The 10,908-nt window shown below is 36.0% G+C and overlaps 1 non-coding gene across 1 annotated transcript; it reads left to right on the top strand.

Moving 5' to 3' along the window:
* The first annotated feature begins 1,874 nt into the window (after positions 1-1,874).
* LOC131179647 (small nucleolar RNA R71) lies at positions 1,875-1,981 on the top strand. Its single transcript, XR_009148536.1, has one exon. It is a non-coding gene; the product is annotated as a small nucleolar RNA R71 (small nucleolar RNA).
* Positions 1,982-10,908: the final 8,927 nt, after the last annotated feature.

The following is a 10,908-nucleotide window of genomic DNA, read 5'->3' as shown; positions in this document are numbered from 1 at the left end:
TAGCATTTTCTTGGAGCTTGCCTTTGGTTTATTCCTCCTTCAACTTCTCCATCTCGGAAGCCTTAGCTAAGGGTAGGGGTGGATGAGCTGCTAACTGTTGTGCACAGGCTGTTATTTTTGTATTTTCATCATCCACTGTGTGGTTGTGCACAATACATGCTTCAAGAGGATCTTTAGGATGTGTCTTATGAAATTCCTTTTCAACTTGTTCGTCAATTGTATCAACCTTGAAGCATTCATCAGGTTCAAATTTGTGTTTCATTGTGTCAAACAAGTTGAACTCCACTTCTTCTTCTCCTACCTTGAGGGTTAGTCACCCATTTTTGACGTCTATGATGGCTCCGGCAATTGCCAAGAATGGTCTTCCCAAGATGATAGGAATTTTAACATCTTTTTCCATCTCAAGGACAACAAAGTCCACTGGAATGAAGAATTTGCCCACTTTGATAGGAATATTCTCAAGTATTCCCACAGGATATTTAACAGATCGATTAGCCAATTGCAATGAGATTATTGTGGGCTTCAGTTCTCCGATCTCCAGCTTTTTGCATATTGATAGAGGTATTAAACTGACGCTTGCCCCAAGATTGCAGAGAGCCTTGTCTATTTTCTTGTTACCAATGAGGCAAGGTATGGAGAAGCTTCCTGGATCTTTCAACTTTGGAAGCAGTTTGTTTTGCAGTATGGCACTGCATTCCTCTGTTAGAGCTACTGTTCCATAGTCTTCTAGCTTTCTTTTCTTTGACAGAATTTCCTTAAGAAATTTAGCATAAGATGGCATATGAGAAAGTGCTTCAGTGAAGGGGATGTTAATGTAAAGTTTCTGTAAAACCTCTAAAAACTTCCCAAATTGCTTGTCCAATTTGGCTTTCTGAAATCTCTGAGGAAAAGGTAGGGGAGGCTAGTATGGTTCTGGTAATTTCTTTGTCTTCCTTGCTTCCTCTTCCTGATCTTTCTTAGCTTCTTCCTCTTTTTTCTCTGCTTGGCCTTTAGATTTTTCTATGGTTTCCTCTGTCGGTTCTACCTCTGGTTGTACTAGAGTTCTCCCACTCCTCAGTGTAACTACCTTACAATGCTCCCTTGGGTTCATTTCTAATTGGCTAGGCAGTTTGCCAGCAGCTTTACTTGAAGAATTTGCTTGCTGAGCGATTTGATTCTCTAGCATCTTGTTATGAGTAGCAAGTTGGTCCACTCTGGAAGTCAGCTATTTAATCAATTCATTTTGTTATTGTTGAGCTACTAGGAATCCTTCCATCATGGTTTCCATGGTCATTTTCAGTTCAGGTTGTTGAGGTTGGAGAGTTAGTGATGGCTGTGCAAAGTTTTGACCCCTGTTCTAAAATCCAGGGGGTGCTGGTGGTTTGTACCCTTGTTGCTTGTTTATTGGTTGGTTTTGCTAATTAGACCATGAGAAATTTGGGTGGTTCCTCCATCCAGGGTTGTAAGTGTTTGAATATGGATTGTTAGGCTGCCTCTAGTTGAAGTTTCCTCCATTATTCACATAGTCCATCTATTCTGTGGAGGGTTCATTGAAATTGCTGAATTCTGAACTCATGTATCCTCCTCCATAGCTGTCCTCATATTAACTGTTTATACCAACCGCGTTGGCTTGCATTCTTTCGAGTCTCTTTGTGAGCTGATCAAATTGAGCATTTATTATGCATAGGGCGTCTACTTCCAGGACCCCTGCAGTTCTCCTTGCATTTCCTCTTTCATTTGAGCACTCATAATTATGGTATGCAACCCTTTCTAGAAGTTCAAGTGCTTGTGTCACTGTTTTCTCCATTAGATCACCCTCTGCAGCTGAATCAACTGTGCTCCTTGTAGAGGGTAGTAATCCATTATAGAAATTTTGCACTAATAGCCAATCTTCTACGCCATGGTGTGGACATTCCCTCTGCAGGTCTTTATATCTTTCCCATGCGTCATAGAGTGATTCTCCTTCCTTTTGTCTAAAGGTGTTGAGCTCAAGCCTCAGTTTTGCAGTCTTTACCGGTGGATAATACGTTGCTAGAAAAGCTTGAGAGAGGTTTTCCCAAGTGGTGAACATTCCAGCTGGTTGAGAAAGTAACCACTTCCTTGCTCTGTCCCGAAGGGAGAATGGGAATGCTCTGAGTCTTATTGCTTGATCAGACACTCCATTCATCTTGAATATATCACATAGGCTAAGAAAGCACTGGAAGTGATAGTGTGGGTCTTCTGTTGGTTAACCTGTAAACTGGGTTTATTGAATCATTTGGAGCCATGCTAGTTTTAATTCAAAGTTGTTGGCTTCCACTGTGGGTCTAGTGACATTGGGCTGAAATCCTTGGACAGATGGAGCTCTATAATCTCTCAAGAGTCTTGGTCTGTCATTATTATCAGCCATGGTTAGAATTTCAGGATCTCCTTGACCGTGCTCTTAATGTTTCCTTTCCCTCCTGATGGCTTTCAGAGTTCTGTCTATCCCTGGATCACAGTCCAAAATTTCTTCTTCTGGCCTTGTTCTGGTCATATACCAGATCGGGCACCTGAGAGAAAAGAAGAGAAATACAACCAGTAAAATAAAATTAGATAATAAATATAATTACCAAAGTCAGCTAAATTGCCTATCGCTTGATATTACTAAAACCAAAAATCACCGATAACAACGCCAAAAACTTGTTTCGCTGGTTTTACAACCCCGCAAGTGCACAGATCGCTAACAAGTAATAAAGTGATGAGTAGAGTATCATTTCCACGAGGACTTTGATTAGCAAGTACCAATCTACACAGTAATTTTGACTGTCTAGGCTGTCGAATACTTAGGGAATGAAGTTTGCTAACCTTAAACACTAGAATGGTAAACTTAAAATGAAGTAATCTATTTTGGAATAATTTCAAAATTAAGATTTCACAATTGAATCTTGCTATGGATGTTATCTTATTTATTTACTAGTTTTGAGGATCGTTTACCTTAATGGAAATCAGTCTTAAGGTATCTTAAGTCCTCTCTCAAGGTACCTAGGGTGTATTCTAATTAACTTAATCCCTACTTTCGTAGCGATCAAATTAATTAAAATCCCTTAAGGTCTTTGACTAATTTTGAAGTTCCACAAAGCTATTAGCCTATGTCTAGGTTAGAATTCTTAGGTTTAAGATCTTGATTTTCTAATATTAATCTTAACCTTTCAGTCCTTCAATTAACATCTACAATCATGGCTAAGTGGGTACCAGCACATAGCATGCATTAAGATCACAAGAAATTAAATCAAGGAACAAATCTCAAATCCAATAAATAAATAAAATTTAATGTTTATCCATAACAATGATTACAAGCATTACTCTCCCAATTCCAGAATATAAAAAACTACTCACTCATGGTGAGGTCAGCAAACATCATGATAAAAGGTAAAAATAGTAAAAAGAAAATCATGTAGAAGAAATAAAGCAATAAAAATCTGTCTAGGGAGATGAAATGAAGGAACTGAAGAGAGTTTGTAGCTTTGGTCTTGTGGAGCTTCAGCTGGAAAACTCCTTTTGGTACTGATGTTCTTCTCCTTAAGACAGCTAGAGAGAGTGCAGAATGTGAGTTTCTCTTAAAACTCCTAAAAGTGCTGTCGAAAGATAAAAGAGAGAGAGAGAGCCCCCGTTTCTGATGTTTTCTCTTTCTATTTATAATGGTTGCTCTAGGGTTAGGTCATTTTAAGTCCCAAAAGCCTTAGGAGTTTGATTTGAATCTGTAAACAAGAGCAGGAATTAGGGTTTAAAAACTAGCTGCCGCAAGGTACACGGCCCGTGTGTCACTACACGGCCCAGGGCCGTGTAACTTGCTAGAGTGGAACTACAAAGTCTTGCATTGGCACAGAGAGTTACACGGGTCTGTGCCAACTACATGGGCCTGGTTACATGGGCCGTGTACTATTGTTCCCATAAGGTTCCTCATGCTTGCGCCTGGCAGAGACTTACACGGTTCCATACAGATAACTTGGGTCTAATTGCATGACCCGTGTACTTTTGTTTCTCCATTGGCTATTTGGCTTTCTTCTGGCAGAAAGTTACACGGGTCTGGGGCTTGGCTTACACGACCCGTGTACTTTGTATCAGCAGTAATACTCAGTCTCTTGACCTCTCCAAGCTTCTTTTTGCTCTCCTATACTATGGGGCTTTACCCAAACAACTAAATGATGTAGAAAATATGGAATTAAGGGCTTAACAGTAGAAATTACAAAAACTAATAAAATCAACTACTATGCATGAAAATACTTGCCTAAATGCTATGAGATAGTATACAAATGTGCTTAAAAATATCTATACAATTCAAGTGTATCAGAGGCAAAGAAGATGGCTAGAGTTGATAAAAGATTATGACTGTTTGATTGATTATCAGCTAGGGAAAGTTAATACGGTGGCAGATGCCTTAAGAGCACTAGATGCAGAAGACCATAGAGAGTTTGAAAGTTTCACCCTTATCTATAGTGCATGATTTAAGAGCACTAGATGCAGAATTGGTGGTTAATACAGATGGGTGAATTTTGGCTACTTTGAAAGTGAGGCCAATGTTAATTGAACAGATTAAAGCAACAATTCAAAATGATGATAGCTATCTGAAGCTAATAGAAGAGACTCGGAATGGTAAGAAACTAGAATTTTCAGTAAATGGGGAAAGCATATTGCTATACCGGTGCAAAATGTGTATTCCTAATGATGTTAAATTAAAGAAGATCATCTTACATGAAGCACTTGATTCACCATTTATTATGCATCCTGGTGGCACTAAAATATACAGAACCATAAAAGAGCACTACTGGTGGAGAGGAATGAAGAAAGATATTACAAAAGTTGTAGCCAAATGCCTAACTTGTCAAAAAGTGAAGGCAGAACACCAGGTGCCAGCAGGATTATTACAACCATTGCCTATTCCCTAGTGGAAATGGGAAAGGATTACCATGGATTTTGTGATGAGACTTTCTCGTACTCAAAAGAGTCATAATGCAGTTTGGGTAATTGTAGGTCGATTGACTAAGTCTGCACACTTCCTACCAGTAAGGATGGATTACAGTTTGGCCAGATTAACTAAGCTATACATTGATGAGGTAGTGAGATTAAATGGAGTGCCAGTATCCATTATATCTGATAAAGATCCGAGATTCACTTATAGATTCTATGGTAGCCTTCAAAAAGCCCTAGGAACTAGATTAAATTTTAGCACAGCATTTCATCCACAGACAGATGGCCAATTTAAGAGAATAATTTAGACCTTGGAGGATATGCTTCGGGCTTATGTTATTAAATTTGAAGAAAGGTGGGATACACACTTATTTTTGATTGAGTTTGCTTACAATAATAGCTACCAATCAAGCATTGGGATGCCTCCTTATGAAGCGTTGTATGGCAGAAAATGCAAAACTCACTTATGCTGGGATAAAGTGAGTGAAAGGAAGTTGATTGGTCTATAAATTGTGTAGCAGACTAAACAGAAGATTAGAATCATTCAGGATAGACTAAAGGCTGCATCTGACCAGCAGAAGTCCTATGTGGATTTGAAAAGGTAGGACATTGAATATAAAGTGGGGGACAAGGTATTTTTGAAAGTTTCTCCTTGGAAGAAGATCATGAGGTTTGGAAGAAAGGGAAAATTGAGTCCTTGCTTCATAGGTCCATATGAGATTCTGGAAAGAGTGGGTCCATTAGTAAATAGATTAGCCTTACCTCCGGAGTTGGATAGAATTCATAATGTGTTTCATGTGTCCATGCTTCGAAGGTATAGATCAGACCCCTCACACATATTGCCTTTGGAGTCCATTGAAGTCAGTTCAAACCTTACCTACGATGAGGAGCCCGTGGCTATTCTAGCCAAGGAGACCAAATAGTTAAGGAATAAGTAAATTCCTTTGGTAAAAGTGTTATGGAGGAACCACTCCAAAGAAGAAGCCATATGGGAACGTTAAGAAGATATAAGGAGACAACACCAACAGCTGTTCAGAGACTAATATCAGATAAATTTCAAGAATGAAAATTTCTTTTTAAGAGGGATAGAATTGTAACATTTCAAAAAGTTCCAAGCTCTGAATAGTACTAATTATGGTATGTGAATAATACTATTCAAAGCCAACTCAAGGACTAAAAATGAGATGGGAATTAATGGAGATAAGCAGAATAAAAATCGAAATGACCATAAGGTTATAGACTTAATCGGTATTATTGAAAAAGATGGACTATAACCCAATGAAGGGTATTTTGGTCAATTCACTTAAATAGTTGACTTTTGACCTAAATGTCAAATAAATTGAGTGAGATTAATGTATTAGAATGTTACTAAATTAAGTGAAAGGTGTATGAAAAATTATAAGGGACATAGAAGGAATTATTAAAATTTTAATAATAATAATAATAATAATAATAATTAAAATTATAAATATATATATTGGGATATTTATATATAAGACAAATTACATTAAACATTTAACACACTCATCATCTTCTTTTTTCCCTTTCATATCGTCTACCTCTCTCTCTCTCTCTCTCTCTCTCTCTCTCTCTCTCTCTCTCTTCACCTCCGTTTTTGCTTCACCAAGTTTTCAAAACCCTATAATTTCTCCACAATTTTCATTGAAAAGCACTAGAAAATTTTGAATTGGACCTTGATTGGAAGGAAGAAAGCAAGGAAATCAAAGAAAATTGAAGATTTGGGAAGATTGGAAGTTGACCCTTTTGAGGTAAGTGAATAATTATGTTTACTTTGTTATGAATTTAAGGATTTCCAAGTTTATTGGTGAAAAATTGATATGAAATTGATCAAATTATGGTTGCTATGGAAGGAGGGAATTTAGGTCTAGGGTTTGGAGTTAGGGTTTACATGCATGGATATCAAAATTTGAATTTTAGAAGTGAATGAAGTAGGAGACATGAAATATACACTTGAAATTAGTGGAAATTGAGAGATGGCAATTAGGGTTTGCATATAATTAGGTTTTATGTGGTATGAAGCTTGTTTGGTGTTAAAATGGTTATAATATGACTAATGGATGTGCAATTAGTGAGAAATAATGTCACACCTTACCCCTCTGTAAGGCATAACATGATCCCGTAGAATACCTAATGAACTACCGAACTTCACCTACCGATAACTCATTAAGTACCCTACAAGGGATTTTAAAACAATTTTCTTACTTTTGATAAGTGGTGAGCGTTTTCTAATAAGTACTTAAAACATTTAGTTAAAATTAAAACTAGTTAATATTTTTGGCCCATTTTATTTTACGCAAATTTTATAAAAATTTTGACAGAGTTCCCTCTGTATTTTGAGAAAACAGTTCTTCAAATACCTGTAAAAAGCACTTCTAAAAATTTTTCTCAATAACTGCTTCAATTTCATACTCAATCTCAATCGATTTCTCAACACATTTATCAACTTTCAAATTTCAAATCCACTATCCAATGATCATCAAAATACTAGCAATTCATTTCATTCAAATTAAATAAAATAGTTCCATTCATATTTCATTAGAAACAAAACAATTTAGATACATCATTACAAAATTTACATTAAGAGAATTTCAAACTACAATATATATTATAACTTTATACAAATTTTATACAAACTGCTCAAGACCCATTTTTACATGTCCATATATTTATGTGCAATATATACATCAAAAGAAATATTTACAGTTAGGGTATAAATTATACCCGAAGACTTCAAGCTGAATGATCCTCAATCTTCAGTAGCTTAGTCTGCTGCTCCTCTAGTCTCTATATCTGCGACAGCAATAGAAGCTATCGCTGAGTACTAGGACTCAGTGGTGCACAACATACTAAAATAATCTTTATGCAAAACTTAAATCACATTTATTCAAAAATTTGGCTAAACATGAGAATTAAGTACAAATCATGCATTATGAGATTTTAATCCCAAATAATTTCATTTTGAAGTATCAAATCACATTTCATAAAACCCACAGTTAGATCATGCCATTCGAAACAAATAGAATCTCAATAGCCAGAGGCTAAAGAGAAATCACATCACAAGGCTAGCTAGCTCAAATATATGGATATCCATTCACATCCTCTTTTACTGGCACACCTCAACACTTATCCAGAGAATGAATCAAAATTCGAAACTAATTACCCCCAGTAGTCATGCTAGTGAGATGTTCAAATATATGGTCATGACACTGTGGTTTCAAAACTTATCTTAACAATTTGATAAACATTGTCATTTCAATATACATAATAACTTTCAACAATTTAAATCAAATATTATAAGAATGCCATAATCCAATATTTCACATTATTCAAAATAGTATGCAAAAGATGATTATAAAAAGTATACGTTGTGCACAAACCTCAAGCGAGTCGCCTCTTGGCCTTGACTCGGTTCCTCGAGTTCCTTCGCGGTATTCTTTTCAACTGAAACACACAATTTTACAATATTTCAGTACTAGAACTTAACATAAATCTAAAATAAATTTAGCCTCATTTTTACATAGCTCTAACGTGCTAAACTCAACGTTCTCGAAATTTTGTGTTTCGGGTTACTATTCACTATACTATTCAAGTCAAATTATTGACTTTCTAAGGCTTAATAGGTATGGGAACTCCAACTTCACCCACATACCACATTTTGGTTACTAAACTTGTTGGTTTTAGTCATTTTCTCAAAACTTAGGTCTTTTAGGCAAAATTGCCAAATTTTCGGTTTTGGAGTCCTAAGTTGCACTGTTTCATTGGTTATTTTACTGTTGGAATTTGGCAAAACTTCCTTCATAGAAAATGTTTCCTATTGTCTTAAGTTTATTCTCCTTTTTGAATCACCCCAATTGGAGTTTTGTAGCTCAAGTTATAAGCAAATTACATTTATTGTTTATGCTGCAGAATTTTGGTTCTGTAGATTTGTTGATCCAACTTCGTTCAGCAATTTGATCAAGTTAAGTCCATAATTTGGTCTAATTTTCTTCATATGAAATGTTATACTATGTCTTAGGTTTCCATCGGTTCAAGAATCACCTAAATCGGAGTTTTTTAGAGAGAGTTATAGCCATTGAAACTTTACTGTTCAAATGGCAAATCTGCAATCTGCAGATTTAGTGACCCAAATTGGCTCAGTAATTTGATTGGGTTAATGGCATAATTTGGGTTGGTGTTCTTCATGAAAGTTTTAGTTCTATATCCTATCTAACCACTGGTAAAATTTCAGGTCATTTTGATCTGCCTAGCTCGAGTTATGACCAAATGAACAAACACTATTCATTTGGTCAGGTTGTGCAGGGCAGCCTGTGATTTCTCAACTTCGGTCACTTTGTTCACTAGGTTTTAGTCACTTTTTGGGCAGGCTTCCTAGATGAAAATTGTGTCATTTAGTGCCTATTTTCATCCCCAATTGGTCCCATATCCATTGGACTTGTAAAATTTCATTTTTGATCCCTCAAAGAAAATTTTGGTCATGCTGCCAGCACATGACCTTATCCAATCCAAATTGGTTTTTAATTCCAACACTTCTAACACACCTCATTTGGTCACAAATGACCATTTTTCACTTCACATTAGGTCAAAGACACCATTTACAAGTTTTTCACATTTTTGGTCTCTAAACCCTAATGTCCAAACCCTAATTCACTAACCTCATGCATTTACTTGATTCCATGCCTCTAACCATAGTCATTCAACTAACTAAGGTTTATATACCCAATTAAATCCATCAAACCATGCAAATATACTCCCATATACATGCTGGCTGAAAATCGTTCATGGTCCCTCAACAAATTTTTATTTCATTTTAAGCATTTTTCTAAGTTAACTAAGTTATAAATACAAGTAATAAACTCATTTGCAACTTAAATCACTAACCTTTGTGTAGCAACTTCTAACTCCCCTTTTCTCCAATTTTCTTTCTTCTTTTCTTCTTTCTTTGATGACCAATCTTCTTTTCAAGTTGCCTAGACAAGCTTTAACTATGGTGGCTTACTTTTCTATGGTGAAATCTTATAATATGCAAGCTCAAAATTGAGCTTTAATGGAGGTTTTGGTGTGGGAGAGGGAGAGTGACGTTTTTGAAGAAGACTTTTGTGTTTTATTTTTTTTTTCTTTTCTTTTATGTCTTAAGAAGACCAAAAATCAATTTAAGTAAATTTATTAATTATATTCTTTATGGCATCATGCATGATGTCATGCATGATGTCATTTCCCTACACCTTTTTCATTTTCTCTTTTTTTTTTATTAGTTCTTTAATTTAATTCTCGATTATGAAATTTTCTTTTCTCCGATTTTATTTGACAATTAGGTCAGGAGTCAGCTCTCGGGGTCAAATGACCAAATTGCCCCTCGCCGGTCATCCCGGTTTGCAATTAATTCTATATTTCTTCCAGCTCCTTGACCTAATTATTTGACTGGCTTAACAGTTCTTTTTCGTGATTTTCTCTTTTCCATTGTGTTTATAAGGGTCCTAAGGACCGCAGGCAGTGTCACTTTTTACAATTCAAAATTTGAGTTTAAAATGACTTCGTAGTCGTTCCCGAGAAGGTCACCCATCGCTGTGACTCTCGGCTCGTTTAACTTCTTATGTTCTATTTTTCTTGTTTATACTTAACTAATTGAACATTACTAATTATTTGTGTTTATGGTTTATCTAGTTGTCTTAAGTGTGGTTCTAATCTCCTTAATTATCTGGACCGACTCCGATCACCGGAACAGTGAAATATACTAGGCTATACAAATGGGCGTGTTACAAATAATCATTGAATGGAGAAATTAAGTGAATTGAAGTGCTACCTTGAGTGCTGAATCTGGATAGCTTGAGTCCAGTGGGGTTATTAGCTCACAACTTGGGCTACATAACTCCAATTAATATGAAACCAATGGAAGATGAAACCTAAAAAAAAATTCTAAAACTTTCATGCAGAAAATTTGACTTGCAAATGGCCAGAAGGTACCTCAATTAGGGCTAGAAT

This window comes from Hevea brasiliensis, chromosome 4, assembly GCF_030052815.1.
Source record: "Hevea brasiliensis isolate MT/VB/25A 57/8 chromosome 4, ASM3005281v1, whole genome shotgun sequence".
Classification (NCBI taxonomy): Eukaryota; Viridiplantae; Streptophyta; class Magnoliopsida; order Malpighiales; family Euphorbiaceae; genus Hevea; species Hevea brasiliensis.
The sequence above is the reverse complement of the archived record's forward strand: the minus strand, read 5'-3'. Positions and strand labels throughout refer to the sequence as shown.